The 25,469-nt window shown below is 42.4% G+C and overlaps 1 protein-coding gene across 13 annotated transcripts in view; it reads right to left on the bottom strand.

Moving 5' to 3' along the window:
• Window positions 1-25,469, bottom strand: part of LOC122542659 (leucine-rich repeat and immunoglobulin-like domain-containing nogo receptor-interacting protein 1) — a 645,371-nt gene that overhangs the window by 24,290 nt on the left and 595,612 nt on the right. The gene's annotated exons all lie outside the window — the stretch shown is intronic.

A 25,469-nucleotide genomic window follows, 5' to 3' on the forward strand; every position in this document is an offset into this window, starting at 1 on the left:
ATCTCACAATCTCCATTGCTGCTTTCCAGGATGGAGGGATGGAGTTTTGCAAGGGATCAGAGGCTGTCATTTGACTTCCAAATAAATGTCCCGACAATCCGTCCATCCCAGTTCACTCCCTGCATTGCTGGGATCCTCTCTATACCCCCTCGCTGCTGGGGGTCCCCATTCTTTCACCCCACCCCACATCTCACTCCCACTGCCGCCACCTTGTGAATCTCCTCTCCCACAGCAATCTCCTGCTATTTGTTTCGGGGGGACCTCTCACAGGTATGATGCATGGCTATATGGGTGTCTGTGCATTTTCATATGTGTTCTTGTGTATGTGTGTGCACATGCATACATGCATGTAAGTGTGTGTGTGCATGTGTACGTGCGGGTGTGTATGTACATGCATGTACACGTGTGCGCGTATACATGTGTATATGTGCGTGTACATGTGTGAGCACGTGTACATGTGTACGTGTCTATGCATGTGTACATGTGTTTGCATGCACGTGCACGTGTGCCTGTACGTGTGTGTGTGTTTGTGTGTATGTATGTGTGTGAGCATTGATGTGCATGTGTGCACGTGTGTATGCATTGTGTGTGTGTACATATGTGCATATGTGTGTGTATGTACATGTGTACATGTGTGTATGCACATGTGTGTGTATGTGTACGTGTGTGTGCGCATGTGCATGTGTGTATGTGCATGTATGTGCTTGTGTGTATGTGTGCGTACGTGTGTGTGCATGTGCATGTGCGTATGCATGTGTGTGTATACGTACATGCACGTGTGTGCACACGTGAGCGTGTATGTGCGTATGTGTGAGTACGTGCATGTGCCTGTGTGTACGTGTGTGTGTATGTGCGTGTGCGCGCTTGTGCATGAATGTGCTTGTGCGTGTGTGTGCATGTGTGTGCGTGCGTGCATGTATGTGTAAGTGTGTATGTGTGTATGTGCATGCGTGTGTACATGTATATGTGTGTGTGTACACGTGTGCATATGCGTGTGTATGCGCGTGTGCCTATGAGTGTACGTGTGTATGTGCGCGTGTGTATGAGACGGTGGAAAAATGTCAAATGGTGAAAACAGGGTCAGACAGAGACCAGCCGCTGTAATAGGGAGAGATACTCAGAAACCTCAAAAGACAAGGAACTGATTGCGGAATAAATATAGGAAAGGTTCAGTTGCCTGCCTGATGTCTCCACACTCTGTCACTACTCCATACACTACCTGTGCGAGAATTGCAAAATTAATTGTTTTAATTGCATGCTTTTAATTGGTAGATTGCTGGTTGTGGTTTGGAGTATTAGTGAATTCACTGTCAACACTAATTAAAGCAATCAGTGTCTTTGAAAAGCAGTAATTCTCATCAAACTACATCTGCTTTCAGTGCAGTACATCCTGTGAATGGCACAGCATTGCAAAGTAGCATCACTGTGCTATTACATGCTGCTCCTACATCACTGGTCCTTGTCACACTTACTTATTATTTAGATCAAAGAGGGAGCTTCAATCCAGGCTCACAGTGTGAGTGGTTGGATGGCAGCAGTTGTGAAAGTAGTTGCTAATCTGCTGGAGTAATGGCAAATGGGGTGGTACACTCGCAGTCCAGCTCCAGTCAGGCCACTTGGACATGTCAAACAGCTGAGAGCCACACTGCAGGCTTACACAGTGCCTCTGGGCATCCTGGGGTCAGCCAGTGAGTTGGAACTGGAATGTCACTTACTTCAGGACTCTCAGCAGACAGCCTACGGAGGCTATTTTGTTCAGTAAAAAAGCGTATTTAAAAACTGCGGGCATATGTGGAATGAGCTGCAACAGGAAGTGGTAGAGGCAGGTACAATTACAACATTTAAAAGGCATTGGATGGTACATGGATAAGCATTGGATAGGAAACGTTTAGAGGGATATGGGTTGAAAGTGTGGTGCTGGAAAAGCACAGCAGGTCAGGCAGCATCCGAGGAGCAGGAGAGTTGATGTTTTGGGCATAAGCCCTTCATCAGGAATGTTCTGATGATCAGTCACCAGACACAAAACATTGACTCTAAAATATCAGGACAGTGCGCACTGCACTCTCCTAACCTTAGAGGGATATGGGCCAGATGCTGGTAAATGGGACTAGTTCAGTTTAAGAAACTGGATGAGTTGGGCCGATGGCTCTGATCCGTGTTCTGTGACTCTCTGACTCTTCAGCGAACTATAATAAAGTGCCACAATTAAATTTTAAAAATATTTCTCCAGAAAAAGGCACCGAGTGGAAAAATAATTCCATCTTAGAAATTATGAAAATTAAATCAATGTCAGCCAGTACTGACAGGATAATTATCTAGTTATCTCAACTGTGGGGAAAACTGGCAGTTTGAATGCATTCAGGTGTGGGCTTGGAAATTAACAACAAAATCAGAAATTGCTGGAGAAACTCAGCAGGTCTGTCAGAATCAGTAGGAAAAAAGCAGAGTTAACATTTCAGAACATCTGTTCTGATGATCAGTCACCAGACGCAAAATATTGACTCTAAAACATCAGGACTGTGTGCACTCTGCTGATCCTCCAAGGGCAAGGGAATGGGATCACAATGAGAATGTAGAATCCCCATGTAGAGCCTGATGTCTTACGCAGTGGCATTAAGGTCCAGGTGGGAGAAAGATGCTCCGATTTTGGAAACCTTTAATGGAAGGAGCTGGAGTGAGGTAGAGCTGGTGCTCAAGGTGTGACTGGTAAAAACTATCCCAACGATCTGAAGAATTCATTGGCAGATGGACCAAGAGTTGTGATTTATTGAAACAAAACAAGTTTTAGAGTCACAGAATCATAGGGATGTACATCACGGAAACAGACCCTTCGGTCCAATTCGGTGAAAATGAGGACTGCAGATGCTGGAGATCAGAGTCAAGATTAGAGTGGTGCTGGAAAGGCACAGCAGGTCAGGCAGCATCCGCGGAGCAGAAAAATCGATGTTTTGGGCAAAAGCCCTTCAACAGGAATCCCTTCGGTCCAACTCGTTCATGCCGACCAGATATCCTAACCTAATCTGATCCCATTTGCCAGCACCTGGCCCATATCCCTCCAAACCCTTCCCATTCATATATCCACCCAGATGTCTTTTAAATGCTGTAATTGTACCAGCCTCTACCATTTCTTCTGCTAGCCCATTCCACGGATGCACCACCCTCTGTGGGAAAAGGTTGCCCCTTAGGTCCCTTTTATATCTTTCCCCTCTCACCCTAAACCTACGACCTCCAGTTCTGGATTGCCCCACCCCAGGGAAAGGACCTTGTCTATTTACACTATCCATGCCCCTCATGATTTAAAAAACTTCTATAAGGTCACCCCTCAGCCTCCGACGCTCCAGGGAAAACAGCCCCAGCCTGTTCAGCCTCTACCTGTAGCTCAAATCCTCCAACCCTGGCAACATCCTTGTAAATCTTTTCTGAACCCTTTCAAGTTTCACAACACCTTTCCGATAGGAAGGAGACCAGAATTGCACGCAATATTCCAACAGCGGCCTAACCAATGTCCTGTACAGCCGCAACATGACCTCCCAACTCCTGTACTCAATACTCTGACCAATAAAGGAAAGCATACCAAACACCTTCTTCGCTATCCTATCTACCTGCGACTCCACTTTCAAGGAGCTATGAACCTGCACTCCAAGGTCCTTTTGTTCAGGAACGCTCCCCAGGACCTTACCATTAAGTGTATAAGTCCTGCTAAGATTTGCTTTCCCAAAATGCAGCACCTCACATTTATCTGAACTAAACTCCATCTGCCACTCCTTAGCCCATTGGCCCATCTGATCAAGATCCTGTTGTAATCTGAGGTAACCTCCTTCGCTGTCCACTACACCTCCAATTTTGGTGTCATCTGCAAACTTACTAACTGTCCCTCCTATGTTCACATCTAAATCATTTATATAAATGACGAAAAGTAGAGGACCCAGCATCGATCCTTGTGGCACTCCACTGGTCACAGGCCTCCAGTCTGAAAAGCAACCCTCCACCACCACCCTCTGTCTTCTACCTTTGAGCCAGTTCTGTATCCAAATGGCTAGTTCTCCCTGTATTCCATGAGATTTAACCTTGCTAACCAGTCTCCCATGGGGAACCTTGTTGAATGCCTTACCGAAGTCCATATAGATCATGTCCACCGCTCTGCCCTCATCAATCCTCTTTGTTACTGAGACAGGCCCTTCAGTCTTCGATGTTGCACCGACCTGTGGAATCAATCCGAAGTATTCTACACTATTCCAGTTTCATCCATTTGTTTATCCAATGACCATTTAAATGCCCTTAAAGTTGGCAAGATAGCTATTGTTGCAGGCAGGGCATTCCACACCCCTACTACTCTCTGAATAAAGAAAATACCTCTGACATCTGTCTTATATCTATCAACCCTCAACCTAAAGCAATGTCCCCTGTGCTAGCCTTTTTCAAAAAACTCAATCAAGTTTGTGAGACATGATTTCCCACGCACAAAGCCATGTTGACTATCCCTAATCAGTCCTTGCCTTTCCAAATACATGTACATCCTGTCCTTCTGGATTCCCTCCAACAACTTGCCCACCACCAACATCAGGCTTACCGGTCTATAATTCCCTGGCTTGTCCTTACCACCTTTCTTAAATAGTGGCACCATGTTAGTTAACTTCCAGTCTTCCTGCGCCTCACCTGTGACTATCAATGATACAAATTTCTCAGCAAGGGACCCAGCAATCACTTCTCCAGCTTCCCACAGAGTTCTCGGGTACACCTGATCAGGTCCTGGGGATTTATACACTTTTATGCGTTTCAAGACATCCAGCACTTCCTCCTCTGTAATATGGACATTTTTCAAGGTGTCACCATCTATTTCCCCACATTCTATATCTTCCCCACAATAAACACTGATGCAAAATACTCATTTATTATCTGCCCCATCTCCTGCTGTTCCACACAAGGGCCACCTTGCTGATCTTTGAGGGGCTCAATTTGCTCCTGAGTTACCCTTTTGGCCTTAATGGATTCTCCTTAACAGTATTTGCCAAAGTTACCTGATGTTTCCTTTTTGCCCTCCTGATTTCCCTCTTATATATACTCCTACTGCCTTTAGATAGCAGTAATATCATTGCATTAATTTAAAATTATATATTACATCATTATTATCATTAATGCAAGACTGTCCAATCATCCTGTTAATATAATGCTCCTACATGACTGTGTGTCATATCACAGTGAAAACAATATTGTGATATCACAGTGTTATTATAAAGGTAAGGGTAAAATTGCCATAGACCTTTCAGACCAGAGGGCTGCTCTCACTAGAGAGAGAGAGAGAGAGATGACTAGTGTTGAGTTTAACCTAAGGGTCACCATGCCTTCGGTGAGGACAGAGATTGAGAAGGAGAGTCCTTCATGGTAACCAGAGCTGCTGATGGGACTAATACAATGCTATGATATATCACCATTAGTACAGTACAATGATATCACGGTCCATCTGAGCACTATCATCTCACTGTTAGTACTGTACAACACAAACATATCTCCACTTATATATCACTGTCAGATCATTGCATTCATACAATCCTATAATTGCACAGTTAATATAATACTCTCACAGCACTATGTTAACATGTCACTGTCAGATCATCATGTTAACATATAGCTATCATCTCACCGTTAATATTATAGTGTCATATTGACTTTCATATAAAAACATACCTTGCTACCGTGATAATATGACACTATGATAATGCCATTAATATACTACTGTCATACCATGGTGGCATTAAATAACGTGATAACACCACGAATATAATACTCTCACATCACCATCATACCACTATTAATATAAGACAATTATATGACCATTAACATCATAGGAACATATCTCCATGTTCACGGAAAACTGTCTTATCATGGTAATATATATGATCACATCACCATTTATATACACTGTCATATCTCCACATTAATATAATGCAACCATATCACCATGTTAAAAAAAGTTGTCCATATATGATTCTGTTAATACAGGTCTGTCATATCCCCACATGAATACAATGCTATAACATAGCACGAACATAATTCGATTAGGCCACGTCCATACCTTCTCACATTTCCCTCTCCACAGACGCTATATAAGCACCCTGTTTATATCCTTGTACATCTCCACCTGAATATAATACTGTCTCCCCATTAATACAACACCCTCACTCCCCATTAATACAACACCCTCACTCCCCATTAATACAACACCCTCACTCCCCATTAACACAATATCCTCACTCCCCATTATAACAACACCCTCACTCCCCATTAATACAACACCCTCACTCCCCATTAATACAACACCCTCACTCCCCATTAATACAACACCCTCACTCCCCATTAATATAAAATCCTAACTCCTCGGTAATACAATAGCCTCACACCCCATTAATACAATACGCTCACTCCCCATTAATACAACACCCTCACTCCCCATTAACACAACACCCTTACTCCCATTAACACAACACCCTCACTCCCCATTGATACAATACTCTGACTCTCCATTAATACAACACCCTCACTCCCCATTAATATAATACCCTCACTCCCCATTAATACAATACTCTCACTCTCCATTAATACAATACCCTTACTCCCCATTAATACAGGACCCTCTCTCTCGATTCATATAATACCCCCGCTCCCAATTAATACAATAGCGTCACATCCCATTAATACATTACCCTCACTCTCCATTAATACAATACACTCTCTTCCCATTTATACCATACACTCTCTCCCCATTAATATAATACTCACTCCCCAATAATACAATACTCTCATTCCCCATTAATACACCTCACTCCCATTAATACAACATCCTCACTCCCCATTAATACAACACCCACACTTGACATTAATACAACACCCTCACTCCCCATTAATACAATACCCTCACTCCCCATTAATACAATACCCTCACTCCCCATTAATACAATACCCTCACTCCCCATTAATACAATACCCTCACTCCCCATTAATACAATACCCTTACTCCCCATTAATACAGGACCCTCTCTCTCGATTCATATAATACCCCCGCTCCCAATTAATACAATAGCGTCACATCCCATTAATACATTACCCTCACTCTCCATTAATACAATACACTCTCTTCCCATTTATACCATACACTCTCTCCCCATTAATATAATACTCACTCCCCAATAATACAATACTCTCATTCCCCATTAATACAACACCTCACTCCCATTAATACAACATCCTCACTCCCCATTAATACAACACCCACACTTGACATTAATACAACACCCTCACTCCCCATTAATACAATACCCTCACTCCCCATTAATACAATACCCTCACTCCCCATTAATACAATACCCTTACTCCCCATTAATACAACACCCTCACTCCCCATTAATACAACACCCTCACTCCCCATTAATACAACACCCTCACTCCCCAATAATGCAACACCCTCACTCCCCATTAACGCAACACCCTCACTCCCCATTAACGCAACACCCTCACTCCAAATTAACGCAACACCCTCACTCCAAATTAACTCAACACCCTCACTCCAAATTAACACAACACCCTCACTCCAAATTAACACAACACCCTCACTCCAAATTAACACAACACCCTCACTCCAAATTAACACAACACCCTCACTCCAAATTAACACAACACCCTCACTCCAAATTAACACAACACCCTCACTCCAAATTAACACAACACCCTCACTCCACTTTAACACAACACTCTCGCACCCCATTAATACAATATCCTCAGTCCCCATTAATACAACACCCTCACTCCCCATTAGTACAATACACTCACTCCCCATTAATACAATAGCCTCACTCCCCATTAGTACAATAGCCTCAGTCCCCATTAATACAATACCCTCTCTCCCCATTAATACAACACCTTCATTCCCCATTAACACAACACCCGCACTCCCCATTAATACAACACCCTCACTCCCCAATAATACAACACCCTCACTCCCCATTAATACAACACCCTCACTCCAAATTAACACAACACCCTCACTCCAAATTAACACAACACCCTCACTCCAAATTAACACAACACCCTCACTCCAAATTAACACAACACCCTCACTCCAAATTAACACAACACCCTCACTCCAAATTAACACAACACCCTCACTCCAAATTAACACAACACCCTCACTCCAAATTAACACAACACCCTCACTCCACTTTAACACAACACTCTCGCACCCCATTAATACAATATCCTCAGTCCCCATTAATACAACACCCTCACTCCCCTTTTATACAACACTCTCACTCCCCTTTTATACAACACCCTCACTCCCCATTAATACAATATCCTCACTCCCCATTTATACAATAGCCTCAGTCCCCATTAATACAATACCCTCTCTCCCCATTAATACAACACCTTCATTCCCCATTAACACAACACCCTCACTCCCCATTAATACAACACCCTCACTCCCCATTAATACAACACCCTCACTCCCCATTAACACAACACCCTCACTCCCCATTAACACAACACCCTCACTCCAAATTAACACAACACCCTCACTCCAAATTAACACAACACCCTCACTCCAAATTAACACAACACCCTCACTCCAAATTAACACAACACCCTCACTCCAAATTAACACAACACCCTCACTCCAAATTAACACAACACCCTCACTCCAAATTAACACAACACCCTCACTCCAAATTAACACAACACCCTCACTCCAAATTAACACAACACCCTCACTCCAAATTAACACAATACCCTCACTCCCCAATAATACAATACTCTCACTCCCCAATAATACAATAATCTCTCTCCCCAATAATACAATAATCTCTCTCCCCAATAATACAACACCCTCACTCCCCATTAACACAACACCCTCACTCCCCATTAACACAACACCCTCAATCCCCATTAATACAATAGCCATACTCCCCATTAATACAATACTCTCACTCCCCATTAATTCAACACCCTCACACCCCTTTAATACAACACCCTCACTCCCCATTAACACAATACCCTCACTCTCCATTGATACAACAGCCTCACTCCCCATTAATACAATACACTAACTCCCCATCAATACATCATCCTCACTCCCCATTAATACAATACACTAACTCCCCATCAATACATCATCCTCACTCCCCATTAATACAATACCTCCACTCCCCATTGATACAATACTCTCACTTCCCATTAACGCAACATCCTCACTCCCCATTAGTACAATACATTCACTTACCCATCATATCACCCTGTTCATACTGTCAGTCCGGATATATGCAATAGTTCCGTCCCCATGAGATTTCGCGTTATGAAAAAAATCGCATCATGTCAGCGCCGTTTAAGCAAATGGGACTGGAATCATGCTATAATTAATACAGGTGAGGAAAGGACACATCGTACAAATAACACTCTAAATTATTCAATCGTGTTGAAGCTAAATCATTTTCAAGAAACATGCATTATAGCAAAACAGCCTGTATAACAGTCTCATATCACCCTGTTAGTACAACACCCTCATATCACCCAGTTAGTACAGCACCCTCAGATTACCCAGTTAGTACAACACCCTCAGATCACCCTGTTTGTACAACACCCTCAGATTAGCCTGTTACTACAACACCCTCAGATCACCCTGTTAGTACAACACCCTCATATCACTCTGTTAGTACAACACCCTCAGATCACCCTGTTAGTACAACACCCTCATATCACTCTGTTAGTACAACACCCTCAGATCACCCTGTTAGTACAACACCCTCAGATCACCCAGTTAGTACAACACCCTCAGATTACCCTGTTAGTACAATACCCTCAGATTACCCAGTTAGTACAACACCTTCATATCACTCTGTTAGTACAACACCCTCAGATCACCCTGTTAGTACAACACCCTCATATCACCCTGTTAGTACAACACCCTCAGATTACCCAGTTAGTACAACATCCTCATATCACCCTGTTAGTACAACACCCTCAGATCACCCTGTTAGTACAACACACTCATATCACCCTGTTGGTGCAACACCCTCATATCACCCTGTTAGTGTAATACCCTCATATTACCCTGTTAGTACAACACGCTCATATCACCCTGTTAGTACAGCACCCTCAGATTACCCAGTTAGTACAACACCCTCAGATTACCCTGTTAGTACAACACCCTTATATCACCCTGTTAGTACAACACCCTCATATCACTCTGTTAGTACAACACCCTCAGATCACCCTGTTAGTACAACACCCTCATATCACCCTGTTAGTACAACACCCTCAGATTACCCAGTTAGTACAACATCCTCATATCACCCTGTTAGTACAACACCCTCAGATCACCCTGTTAGTACAACACCCTCAGATTACCCTGTTTGTACAAAACCCTCATATCACCCTGTTAGTACAGCATCCTCAGATTACCCAGTTAGTACAACACCCTCAGATTACCCTGTTCGTACAACACCCTCATATCACCCTGTTAGTACAGCACCCTCAGATTACCCTGTTAGTACAACACTCTCAGATTACCCTGTTAGTACAACACTCTCAGATTACCCTGTTAGTACAATACCCTCAGATTACCCAGTTAGTACAACACCTTCATATCACTCTGTTAGTACAACACCCTCAGATCACCCTGTTAGTACAACACCCTCATATCACCCTGTTAGTACAACACCCTCAGATTACCCAGTTAGTACAACATCCTCATATCACCCTGTTAGTACAACACCCTCAGATCACCCTGTTAGTACAACACCCTCAGATTACCCTGTTAGTACAACACCCTCAGATTACCCTGTTTGTACAAAACCCTCATATCACCCTGTTAGTACAGCATCCTCAGATTACCCAGTTAGTACAACACCCTCAGATTACCCTGTTCGTACAACACCCTCATATCACCCTGTTAGTACAGCACCCTCAGATTACCCTGTTAGTACAACACTCTCAGATTACCCTGTTAGTACAGCATGCTCATATCACCCTGTTAGAACAACACCCTCAGATTACCCTGTTAGTACAACACTCTCAGATTACCCTGTTAGTACAACACTCTCAGATTACCCTGTTAGTACAACACCCTCATATCACCCTGTTAGTACAACACCCTCATATCACGCTGTTAGTACAACACCCTCAGATTACCCTGTTAGTACAACACTCTCAGATTACCCTGTTAGTACAGCACCCTCAGATTACCCTGTTAGTACAACACCCTCATATCACCCTGTTAGTACAACACTCTCAGATTACCCTGTTAGTACAGCATGCTCTTATCACCCTGTTAGCACAGCACCCTCAGATTACCCTGTTAGTGTACAACACCCTTATATCACGCTGTTAGTACAACACACTCATATCACCCTGTTGGTGCAACACCCTCATATCACCCTGTTAGTGTAATACCCTCATATTACCCTGTTAGTACAACACGCTCATATCACCCTGTTAGTACAGCACCCTCAGATTACCCAGTTAGTACAACACCCTCAGATTACCCTGTTAGTACAACACCCTTATATCACCCTGTTAGTACAACACCCTCATATCACTCTGTTAGTACAACACCCTCAGATCACCCTGTTAGTACAACACCCTCATATCACCCTGTTAGTACAACACCCTCAGATTACCCAGTTAGTACAACATCCTCATATCACCCTGTTAGTACAACACCCTCAGATCACCCTGTTAGTACAGCATCCTCAGATTACCCAGTTAGTACAACACCCTCAGATTACCCTGTTCGTACAACACCCTCATATCACCCTGTTAGTACAGCACCCTCAGATTACCCTGTTAGTACAACACTCTCAGATTACCCTGTTAGTACAGCATGCTCATATCACCCTGTTAGAACAACACCCTCAGATTACCCTGTTAGTACAACACTCTCAGATTACCCTGTTAGTACAACACTCTCAGATTACCCTGTTAGTACAACACCCTCATATCACCCTGTTAGTACAACACCCTCATATCACTCTGTTAGTACAACACCCTCAGATCACCCTGTTAGTACAACACCCTCATATCACCCTGTTAGTACAACACCCTCAGATTACCCAGTTAGTACAACACCCTCAGATTACCCTGTTTGTACAAAACCCTCATATCACCCTGTTAGTACAGCATCCTCAGATTACCCAGTTAGTACAACACCCTCAGATTACCCTGTTCGTACAACACCCTCATATCACCCTGTTAGTACAGCACCCTCAGATTACCCTGTTCGTACAACACTCTCAGATTACCCTGTTAGTACAGCATGCTCATATCACCCTGTTAGAACAACACCCTCAGATTACCCTGTTAGTACAACACTCTCAGATTACCCTGTTAGTACAACACTCTCAGATTACCCTGTTAGTACAACACCCTCATATCACCCTGTTAGTACAACACCCTCATATCACGCTGTTAGTACAACACCCTCAGATTACCCTGTTAGTACAACACTCTCAGATTACCCTGTTAGTACAGCACCCTCAGATTACCCTGTTAGTACAACACCCTCATATCACCCTGTTAGTACAACACTCTCAGATTACCCTGTTAGTACAGCATGCTCTTATCACCCTGTTAGCACAGCACCCTCAGATTACCCTGTTAGTGTACAACACCCTTATATCACGCTGTTAGTACAACACACTCATATCACCCTGTTGGTGCAACACCCTCATATCACCCTGTTAGTGTAATACCCTCATATTACCCTGTTAGTACAACACACTCATATCACCCTGTTGGTGCAACACCCTCATATCACCCTGTTAGTGTAATACCCTCATATTACCCTGTTAGTACAACACGCTCATATCACCCTGTTAGTACAGCACCCTCAGATTACCCAGTTACTACAACACCCTCAGATTACCCTGTTCGTACAACACCCTCATATCACCCTGTTAGTACAGCACCCTCAGATTACCCTGTTAGTACAACACTCTCAGATTACCCTGTTAGTACAGCATGCTCATATCACCCTGTTAGAACAACACCCTCAGATTACCCTGTTAGTACAACACTCTCAGATTACCCTGTTAGTACAACACTCTCAGATTACCCTGTTAGTACAACACCCTTATATCACCCTGTTAGTACAACACCCTTATATCACCCTGTTAGTACAACACTCTCAGATTACCCTGTTAGTACAGCATGCTCATATCACGCTGTTAGTACAACACCCTCATATCACCCTGTTAGTACAACACCCTCAGATTACCCTGTTAGTACAACACCCTCATATCACCCTGTTAGTACAACACCCTCAGATTACCCTGTTAGTACAACACCCTCAGATTACCCTGTTAGTACAACACCCTCATATCACCCTGTTAGTACAACACCCTCAGATTACCCTGTTCGTACAGCATGCTCATATCACCCTGTTAGTACAGCACCCTCAGATTACCCTGTTAGTCCAACACGCTCATATCACGCTGTCAGTACAACACGCTCATATCACTCTGTTAGTATAACACCCTCATATCACGCTGTTAGTACAACACTCTCAGATTACCCTGTTAGTACAACACCCTTAGATTATCCTGTTAGTACAACACTCTCAGATTACCCTGTTAGTACAACACGCTCATATCACGCTGTCAGTACAACACCCTCATATCACCCTGTTAGTGCAATACCCTCATATCACCCTGTTAGTACAACACCCTCAGATTACCCTGTTAGTACAACATGCTCATATCACTCTGTTAGTACAACACCCTCCGATTACCCTGTTAGTACAACACCTTCATATCACCCTGTTAGTACAACACCCTCAGATTACCCTGTTAGTACAACACGCTCATATCACCCTGTTAGTACAACACCCTCAGATTACCCAGTTAGTACAACACCCTCATATCACCCTGTTAGTACAACACCCTCAGATTACCCAGTTAGTACAACACCCTCATATCACCCTGTTAGTACAACACCCTCAGATTACCCTGTTAGTACAACATGCTCATATCACCCTGTTAGTACAACACCCTCATATCACCCTGTTAGTACAACACCCTCAGATTACCCTGTTAGTACAACATGCTCATATCACCCTGTTAGTACAACACCCTCAGATTACCCTGTTAGTACAACACCCTCAGATTACCCTGTTAGTACAACATGCTCATATCACCCTGTTAGTACAACACCCTCATATCACCCTGTTAGTACAACAGCCTCAGATTACCCTGTTAGTACAGCATGCTCATATCACCCTGTTAGTACAACACGCTCATATCATGCTGTTAGTACAACACGCTCATATCACCCTGTTAGTACAACACCTTCATATCATGCTGTTAGTATAGCACCCTCATATCATACTGTTAATATTACCCTGTAAGTACAATACCCTCATGGGAAGCAGTTATAGTACTCTCATGTCACCCTGTTAGTACAACGCCCACACATCTCTGTGAAGACAGGGTCATCATCCTGTTAATGTAGCACTCCCATTTCACCATGTTAATACAACACTGTGATATCACTCTGATAGTGTAAAACTCTGATATGACCCTGATAATATAACACTCGCATATCATCCTGTTAATACAGCAATCTCGTATTTGCCTGTTAATGAAACACTCTGATATCTCCTTGTTAATACAGCACTCTCATATCACCCTGTAATACAGCACTCTCATATCCCCCGTTAATGTAAGACTCTTGCATCCCCCATTAATACAACACTCTCAGATTCCCTGTTAATTTAATACTCTCATATCTCCCTTTTAGTACAGCACTTTCATATCCCCCGTTAATTCAGCACTCTCATATCCCCCTGTTAATGTAACACTCTCATATCCTCTTGTTAATACGACTCCCTCATATCCCTCTGTTAATGTAAAACTCTCATATCACCAGATAATACAGCACTCTCTTATCCCCTGTTAATGTAACACTCTCATATCACCCTGTTAATACAGCACTCTCATATCTTGTTGTTAATACAACTCCCTCATATCCTTCTGTTAATGTAACACTCTCATGTCACCCTGTTAGTACAGCATTCTCATATCACCCTGCTAATGTAAAACTCTCATATCCCCCGCTAATGTAACACTCTCATATCCCCCGGCTAATGTAACACTCTCATATTCCCCTGTTAATACAGCATTCTCAAATCCCCCCAGTTAATGTAACACACTGATATGTGTCAGTATTGCAGTTGAACAAAGGGAACTATGGAGCTATGGGAGGAGCGGGCCTAAGTTCAATGGTACAATACCCAAGCAGGGATGGCAGTGGAACAACAATGGCAGGTATTTCTGGATATAATGCAGATGGTGCAGGATCAGTCCTTTCCAAAGAGGAAGAAAGATCCGAAGGGGAGTCAGGGGTGGCTGTGGCTGACAAGGGAAGTTAAGGACTGTATAAAGATAAAAGAGAAGTATAACATAGCAGAGGTGAGCAGGAAATCAGAGGACTGGGAAACTTTTAAAGAGTAACAGAGGATAACTAAAAACACAATACATGGAGAAAAATTGAGGTACGGAGGCAAACTGGCCTAAAATATAGAGGAGGATAGTAAAAGCTTTTTTAGGTATGTGCAAAGAAAAAAAATGGTTAAGATTAAAATCGGGCCCTTGAAGATAGAATTGGGTGAATTTATTATAGGGAACAAGGAAATGGCAGAAGAGTTGAATAGGTCCTTTGGATCTGTCTTCACTGGGGAAGACACAAGCAACCTCCCAGATATAATAGTGGCTGAAGCACCTAGGGTAATGGATGAACTGAAGGGTTTATATTAAGCAGGAAATGGTGTTGGATAGACTGTTAGGTCTGAAGGCTGAGAAGTCCCCGGGACCTGATGATCTGCATCCCAGGGTACTTAAGGAGGTGGCTCTAGAAATTGTGGATGCATTGGTAATCATTTTCCAATGTTCTATAGATTCAGGATCAGTTCCTATGGAATTGAGAGTGGCTAATGTTGTCCCACTTTTCAAGAAAGGAGGGAGAGAGAAAACAGGGAATTATAGACCAGTTAACCTGACGTCAATAGTGGGAAAGATGCTGGAGTCAATTATAAAAGATGAAATTATGACTCATTTGGATAGCAGTAACAGGAGAGGTCAGAATCAGCATGGATTTATGAAGGGGAAATCGTGCTTGACTAATCTTCTGGAATGTTTTCAGTGTGTAACTATGAAGATGGACAAGGGAGAGCCAGCGGATGTAGTGTACCTGGACTTTCAGAAAGCCTTTGATAGAGTCCCGCATGGGACATTAGAGAGCAAAATTAGGGCAGATGGTACTGGGGGCAAAATATTGACTTTGATTGAAAATTGGCTGGCTGACAGGAAGCAAAGGGTAGTGATAAACGGGTCCCTTTCGGAATGGCAGGCGGTGACCAGTGGGTTACCACAAGGTTCGGTGCTGGGACTACATTAATGATATAGATGAAGGCATTAAAAGTAATATTAGCAAATATGCTGATTACACAAAGCTGGGTGGCAGGGTGAATGTGAGGAGGATGTTATGAGAATACAGGATGACTTGGACAGGCTAGGTGAGTGGACAGATGCATGACAGAAGCAGTTTAATGTGGATAAATGTGTGGTTATCCACTTTGGTGGCAAGAACAGGAAGACAGATTACTATTTAAACGGAGTAAAGTTAGGTAAAGGGGAAGGACAACGAGATCTGGGTGTTCTTGTACATCAGTCAATGAAAGCAAGCATGCAGGTACAGCAGACAGTGAAGAAAGCCTATGGCATGCTGGCCTTCATAACAAGAGGAATTGAGTATAGGAGCAAAGAGGTCCTTCTTCAGCTGTCCAGTGCCCTGGTGAGACCGCACCTGGACTTTTGTGTGTAGTTTTGGTCTCCACATTTGAGGAAGGACATTCTGGCTATTAAGGGAGTGCAGCATAGGTTCATGAGGTCAATTCCCAGAATGGCAGGACTATCATATGTTGAAAAATTGGAGTGACTGGGCTTGTATACACTTGAGTTTAGAAGGATGAGAGGGGATCTGATTGAGACGTATAAGATTATTAAAGGATTGGACACTCTGGAGGCAGGAAGCATGTTTCCGTTGATGGGTGAGTCCCGAACCAGAGGACACAGTTTAAAAATAAGGGGTAGGCCATTTAGAACAGAGTTGAGGAGAAACGTCTTCACCCAGAGAGTGGTGGGTGTGTGGAATGCTCTGCCCCAGAAGGCAGTGGAGGCCAAGTCTCTGGATACTTTCAAGAAAGAGATGGATAGAGCTCTTAAGGATAGTGGAATCAAGGGTTTGGGATAAGGCAGTAACAGGACACTGTTATCACCCTGCTAATACATGACCCTCTCTCGCTAGTATCCTTACATACACATAAGGAAGAACACCACTTCAACTAGGGCAACACATCCATCCTAGGACAAGCCAAACAGAGACATGCACGAGAATTCCTAGAAGCATGGTATTCCAACCAGATCTCTATCAACAAACACATCGCGTTAGACCCCATCTACCATCCTTGAGAGAGAAAACAGCAGGAAATGACATCAGCACAGGAAATGACATCACCAACCCAAAGAAACCCATACATACAAATAGAAAGCAGGAATTATCAGCAGTGCTTCACCTGGAGGCCCACTGAAGATGTTACCTAGTAGGGTGATGAAAACGTCTGGAAATGAACAGCGAGCAAACCAACATTCAGAACATCAACCTGAGCTACAAATCTTCTCAAAATTCTCATATCACCCTGTTAATACAGCAGTCTCATACCACCCTGTTCATACAACACCCTCATATCACCCTGTTAACAAAGCACTCTCAGATCCTCCTGTTAATATAACACCCTCATATCACCCTGTTAACAAAGCACTCTCAGATCCCCTGTTAATACAGCACTTATCATATCCCCCTGTTAACATAACACTCTCATATCACCCCGTCAGAACAGCACTCTCATATACCCCTGATAATATAGCACTCTCATTTCCCCCTGACAATACAGCACTCTCATATCCCCCTGTTAATAGAGCTTTCTCATATCCCCCTGTTAATAGAGCTTTCTCATATCCCCTGTTAATGTAACACTCCCATATCCTCATGTTAATGTAAGACTCTTGCACCCCCTCGTTAATACAACACTCTCAGATTCCCTGTTAATTTAACACTCTCATATCCCCCTTTTAATACAGCACTTTCATATCCCCCGTTAATTCAGCACTCTCATATTCCCCTGTTAATATAGCACTCTCATATCCTGCTGTTAATGTAACACTCTCTTATCACCCTGTTAGTACAGCACTCTCATATCCTGCTGTTAATGTAACATTCTCTTATCACCCTGTTAGTACAGCACTTTCATATCTTCCAGTTAGTGTAACACCCTTAAATCATTCTGTTAGTAGAGCACTCTCATATCACCCTGTTAATGCAGCACTCTCATAACCCCCATTAATACAGTACTCTCATATACCCCTGTTAATTCAGCACTCCATATCACTCTGTTAATCTAATACTCTCATATCACCCTGTTAATACAATACTCATATATCCCTCTGTTAATATAAGCCTCTCATATTCCTCTATTAATACAGCACTCTCATATCCCTCTGAATGTAAAACTCTCATATCCTCCTGTTAATACAACACTGCCATATCCCCAGTTAATGGAACACTTTCATATACCCTGTTAATACAGCACTCTCATATTTCCCTGCTAATACGACACTCTCATATCACCCTGTTAATATAGCTCTCTCATGTCTCCCTGTTAATACAACACCCTTATATTCCCCTGTTAATACAACACTCTCATATCTCGCTGTTAATGCAGCACCCTCATATTCCCCTGTGAATACAACACCCTCATATCCCTCCATTAATAATACATTCTCATATCAACCTGTTAATACAGCACCCTCGTATCCTTCTGTTAATGAACACTCTCATATCCCCCTGTTAATGTAACACTCCCATTTCCCCATGTAAATGTAACACTCTCATATCCCCCTTTTAATACAGCATTCTCATATTTCCCTATTAATGTAAGACTCTTGCATCCCATCGTTAATACAACACTCTTAGATTCCCTGTTAATGTAACACTCTCATATCCCCCTTTTAATACAGGACCCTCATATCACCCTGTTAATACAGCACTCTCATATCACCCTGTTAATACAGCACTTTCATATCCCCCTGTCAATACAGCACTCTCACATCCCCGTTAATGTAACACTCTAATATCACCCTGTTAATACAGCACTCTCATATATCCCTGTTAATGTAACACTCTCATATCACCGTGTTAATACAGCACTCTCATATCACCCAGCTAATAGAGCACTCTCATATCCTGCTGTTAATGTGACTCCCTTATATCCCTCTGTTAATACAACACTCTCATATCCCCATGTTAATGTAACACTCCCATATCCCCATGTTAATGTAACACTCCCATATCCCCATGTTAATGTAACACTCCCATATTCCACTGTTAATACAGCATTCTCATATCTCCCTGATAATGTAAGACTCTTGCATCCCATCATTAATACAACACTCTCAGATTCCCTGTTAATGTAACACTCTCATATCTCCATTTTAATACAGCACCCTCATATCACGCTGTTAGTACAGCACTTCCATACCACTTGTTAATATTGTACTCTCATATCATGCTGTTAATACAGCCCTCTCATATCTCCCTGTTAATGTAACACTCTCATATCACCCTGTTAGTACAGCACTCTCACATCCCCCAGTAATGTAACACTCTCATATCACCCTGTTAATACAGCACTCTCATATCACCCAGCTAATAGAGCACTCTCATATCCTGCTGTTAATATGACTCCCTCATATCCCCCTGTTAATGTAACACTCTCTTATCACCTTGTTAGTACAGCACTCGCATATCTTCCAGTTAATGTAACACCCTCAAATCATTCTGTTAGTAGAGCACTCTCATATCACCCTGTTAATACAGCACTCTCAAATCACCCTGTTGGTTCAGCACTCCACATCACTCTGTTAATCTAATACTCTCATATCACCCTGTTAATACAATACTCATTTATCCCACCGTTAATATAACCCTCTCATATCCCCCTGTTAATACAGCACTCTCACATCACCCTGTTAATATAGCACTCTCATATCCCCTCTTAATGTAACACTCACATATCCTCCTGTTACTACAACACTGCCATATCTCCAATTAATGAACACTCTCATATACTCTGCTAATATAGCACTCTCATATTCCCCGTTAATACCCTCATATCACCATGTTAATACAGCAGTCTCATATCCCCCTGTTAATACAGCACTCTCATATCACCCTGTTAGTACATCATCCTCATATCACCCTGTTAGTGTAAAACTCTCATATCACCCTGTTAATGTAACATTCTCATATCACTCTATTAATACAGCACCCTCATATACTCCTGCTAATGAACACTCTCATAACCCGCTATTAATGTAACTCTCTGATAACATCCTGTTAATGCAGCACTCTCAGATCCCCCATTGGGCGGCACGGTGGCACAGTGGTTAGCACTGCTGCCTCGCAGCGCTAGAGATCTGGGTTCAATTCCCACCTCTGGCGACTGACTGTGTGGAGTTTGCACATTCTCCCCGTGTCTGCGTGGGTTTCCTCCGGGTGCTCCGGTTTCCTCCCACAGGCCAAAGATGTGCAGGTCAGGTGAATTGGCCATGCTAAATTGCCCATAGTGTTAGGTAAGGGGTAAATGTAGGGGTATGGGTGGTTTGCGCTTCGGCGGGGCGGTGTGGACTTGTTGGGCCGAAGGGCCTGTTTCCACACTGTAAAGTAATCTAATCTAAAGTAATCTAATCTAATCTAATTTTAATACAGCACTCTTATATCACCGTTAGTACAACACCCTCATATCCCCCGTTAATGTGACACTCTCCTATTCCTGTGTTAATACATAATTCTCAAATCCCCCTGTTAAGGTAACATTCTTATCTTCCCCTGTTAATGTAACACTCTCATATCACCCTGTTAATGCAACACTCTCATATCCCCCTGTTAATACAGCATTCTCATTTCTCCCTGTTAACACAGCACTCTCATATCCCCCTGTTATTGCAACACTCTCATATCACCCTGTTAATACAACACTCTCACATCCCCCTGTTAATGTAACACTCTCATTTCACCCTGTTAATACAACACTCCCAGATTCCCTGTTAATTTAACACTCTCATATCCGCCTTTAAATACAGCACTATCATATCACCCTGTTAATACAACACTCTCACATCCCTCTGTTAATGCAACACTCTCATATCACCCTGTTAATACAACACTCTCATATTCCCTTGCTAATACAGTCATAACCCCCGTTAATGTAACACTCTCATATCTTCCTGTTAATACAACGCTCTCATATCCCCAGTTAATATAACACTCTCATATCCCCCTGGTAATTCAGCAATGTCATCTCCCTCTGTTAATGTAACACTCTCATATACCCTGTTAATACAGCACTCTCATATCACACTTAACACTCTAATATCACTGTTAATACAGGCCTCTCATATCCCCCATTAATGAAACACTCTCATATCACCCTCTTAATATAGCACTATCATATCCACCTGTGAATACAACACCCTCATATCCCCGTTAATGTAACACTCTCATATCACCCTGTTAATGTAACACTCTCATATCCCCCTTTAAATGTAAAACTCTCATATCCTCCTGTTAATATAACACTGCCATATCCCCAGTTAATGGAACACTCTCATATACCCTGTTAATACAACACTCTCATATCCCCCTGTTAATACAGCATTCTCATATCCCCCTGTTAATACAGCACTCTCATATTACACTGTTAATACTGCACTCTCATATCCCCCCATTAATGTAACACTCTCATATCCCTCTGTTAACACTGCACTCTCATATCCTCCTGTTAATACAGCATTCTCATATTCCCTGTTATTGCAACACTTTCATTTCCCCCTGTTAATACAACACTCCCAGATTCCCTGTTAATTTAACACTCTCATATCCCCCTTTAAATACAGTACTCTCATATCTTCCTGATAATACAACACTCTCACATCCCTCTGTGAATTTAACACTCTCATATCCCCCTGTTAATACAACACTCCCAGATTCCCTGTTAATTTAACACTCTCATATCCCCCTTTAAATACAGTACTCTCATATCTTCCTGTTAATACAACACTCTCATATTCCCTTGCTAATACAGCACTGTCATAATCTCCGTTAATGTAACACTCTCATACCTTTCTGTTAATACAACATTCTCATATCCCAGTTAATATAACACTCTCATATCCCCCGGTAATTCAGCAATGTCATCTCCCCCTGTTAATATAGCACTCTCATATCACACTTAACTCTCTAATATCACCGTTAATACAGCCGTCTCGCATCCCCCGTTAATGAATCACTGTCATATCACGCTGTTAATGCAGCACTCTCATATCACCCTCTTAATATAGCACTATCATATCCCCCTGTGAATACAACACTCTCATATCCCCCTGTTAATACAACACTCTCACATCCTCTGTTAATGTAACACTCATATTCTCCTGATAATGTACAACTCTTGCATTCCCCCATTAATACAACACACTCAGACTCCCTGTTAAGTTAACACTCTCATATCCCCTTGTTAATACAGCACTCTAATATTCCCCTGTTAATACAGCACTCGCATATTTCCCTGTTAATGTAACACTCTGATAGCCCCCTGTTAATGCAACACTTTCATATCCCCCTGTTAATACAGCACTCTATCATCCTATTAATACAACACTCTCAAATTCTCATATTACACTGTTATTACTGAACTCTCATATCCCCCTGTCCATACAGCACTCTCATATCCCCTTGTTAATGTGACACTCCAAACCCCCTGTTCGGAAGCACTCTCATATCACCCTGTTAATGCAGCATTTTTAATATCCCCCATTAATACAGCACTCTCATATTCCCCTGTTCATGTAAGACTCTTACATCACCCTGATAATACAACGCTGTCTAACCCCCATTAATATGACACCCTCATATCTCAGTTAAATCCCTCGAACTCAGCACCGTCTTCCTCACCTGCAATCTTCTTCCTGACCTCTCCGCCCCCACCCCCACTCCGGCCTATCACCCTCACCTTGACCTCCTTCCACCTATCGCATTTCCAACGCCCCTCCCCCAAGTCCCTCCTCCCTACCTTTTATCTTAGCCTGCTGGACACACTTTCCTCATTCCTGAAGAAGGGCTTATGCCCGAAACATCGATTCTCCTGCTCCTTGGATGCTGCCTGACCTGCTGCGCTTTTCCAGCAACACATTTTCAGCTCTGATCTCCAGCATCTGCAGCCCTCACTTTCTCCACACTCTCATATCACCCTGTTAATACAGCACTCTCACATTCCCCTGTTAATGTAAGACTCTGCATCCCCCTGTTAATACAACACTCTCAGATTCCCTGTTAACATTCTCATATTCCCTTTTAATACAGCACTTTCATATCACCCTGTTAATGTAACACTCTCATATCCCACTGTTAATACAACACTCTCATTTCACCTTGTTCATGTAACACTCTTACATCACCCTGATAATACAACGCTCTCTAACCCCCATTAATATAACACCCTCATATCACCCTGTTAACATAACACTCTTATATCCCCTTGTTAATATGGCACTCTCATTTCCCCCTGTTAATACAGCACTCTCATATCCCCTGTTGATATAACATTCTCATATCACACTGCTAATATAGCACTCTCAGCTCCCCCTGTAAAAATACCACTCTCAAATTCCACTGTTATGACAGAATTCTTATATCCCAAATTAATTTAACACCCTCATATTCCCCTGTTAATGTAACACTGTCATATCTCCCTGTTAATACAGCACTCTCATATCATCCTGTTAATACAGCACACTCATATCTTCCAGTTAATGTAACACTCTCATCACACTGTTAATACAGCACTCTCATATCACCCTAGTAATGTAACACTCTCATATTCCCCTGTTAATGTAACACTCTCATATCCCTCGGTTAATGTAACATTCTCACATCACCCTGTTAATACAGGACTCTCATATTCACCTGTTAATGTAACACTGTCTTATCACCCTGTTAATATAGCACTCTCATCTCCTACTATAAATATGGCACTCTCATCTCCCCCTGTTAATGTAACACTTTCATATCAACCTGTTAATGTCATACTCTCATATCACCATGTTAATCTACCATGCTCATACCCCTGCTTATTATAGGACTCTCATATTCCCCAGCTAAATGCAGCACACTCATATCCCCCTGCTAATCTAACACTCTCATATCAACGTGTTAATACAGCACTCTCATATCCCCTGTTAATATGGCACTCGCATATCAACATGTTAATATAGCACTCTCATATCCCCTGTTAATATAGCACTCTCATATCAACGTGTTAATACAGCACTCTCATATTTCTCCTGTTAATGTAACATTCTCACATCACCCTGTTAATACAGGACTCTCATATTCACCTGTTAATGTAACACTGTCTTATCACCCTGTTAATATAGCACTCTCATCTCCTACTATAAATATGGCACTCTCATCTCCCCCTGTTAATGTAACACTTTCATATCAACCTGTTAATGTCATACTCTCATATCACCATGTTAATCTACCATGCTCATACCCCTGCTTATTATAGGACTCTCATATTCCCCAGCTAAATGCAGCACACTCATATCCCCCTGCTAATCTAACACTCTCATATCAACGTGTTAATACAGCACTCTCATATCCCCTGTTAATATGGCACTCGCATATCAACATGTTAATATAGCACTCTCATATCCCCTGTTAATATAGCACTCTCATATCAACGTGTTAATACAGCACTCTCATATTTCTCCTGTTAATGTAACACTCTCATATCATCCTGTTAATACAACATTCTCATATCCCCCGTTAATGTAACACTCTTATCACCTGCTAATACAACACTGTCGTATCCCTCAGATAATGTAACATCCTGATATTCCCTAGTTAATGTAACACTTTCATATCACCCTGTTAATACAGCAGTCTCATATCATGCTTTTAATACAACACTCTCATATTCCCCTGTTAATGTAACACTCTCATATCATCCTGTAAATACAGCACACACATATCCCGCTGCTAATACAGCATTCTCATATTCCCCGTTAATGAAACACTCTCATATCCTCCTGTTAATGTAACACTCTCATATCCCCCTGTTAATACAGCACTCTCACATTCCCCTGTTAATACGACACTCTGATATCCCCTTGTTAATACAGCACTCTGATATCCCCCATTAATGTAACATTCTCATATCCCCCGTGAATTTAACACTCTCTTATCACCCTGCTAATGTAACATTCGCACATCACCCTGTTAATGCAGCACTCTCATATCCCCCTGTTAATGTA

The sequence above is a fragment of the Chiloscyllium plagiosum genome, unplaced genomic scaffold (genome assembly GCF_037043375.1).
Source record: "Chiloscyllium plagiosum isolate Xiang-an unplaced genomic scaffold, Cpla_swu_hap1 HiC_scaffold_42, whole genome shotgun sequence".
NCBI lineage: Eukaryota > Metazoa > Chordata > Chondrichthyes > Orectolobiformes > Hemiscylliidae > Chiloscyllium > Chiloscyllium plagiosum.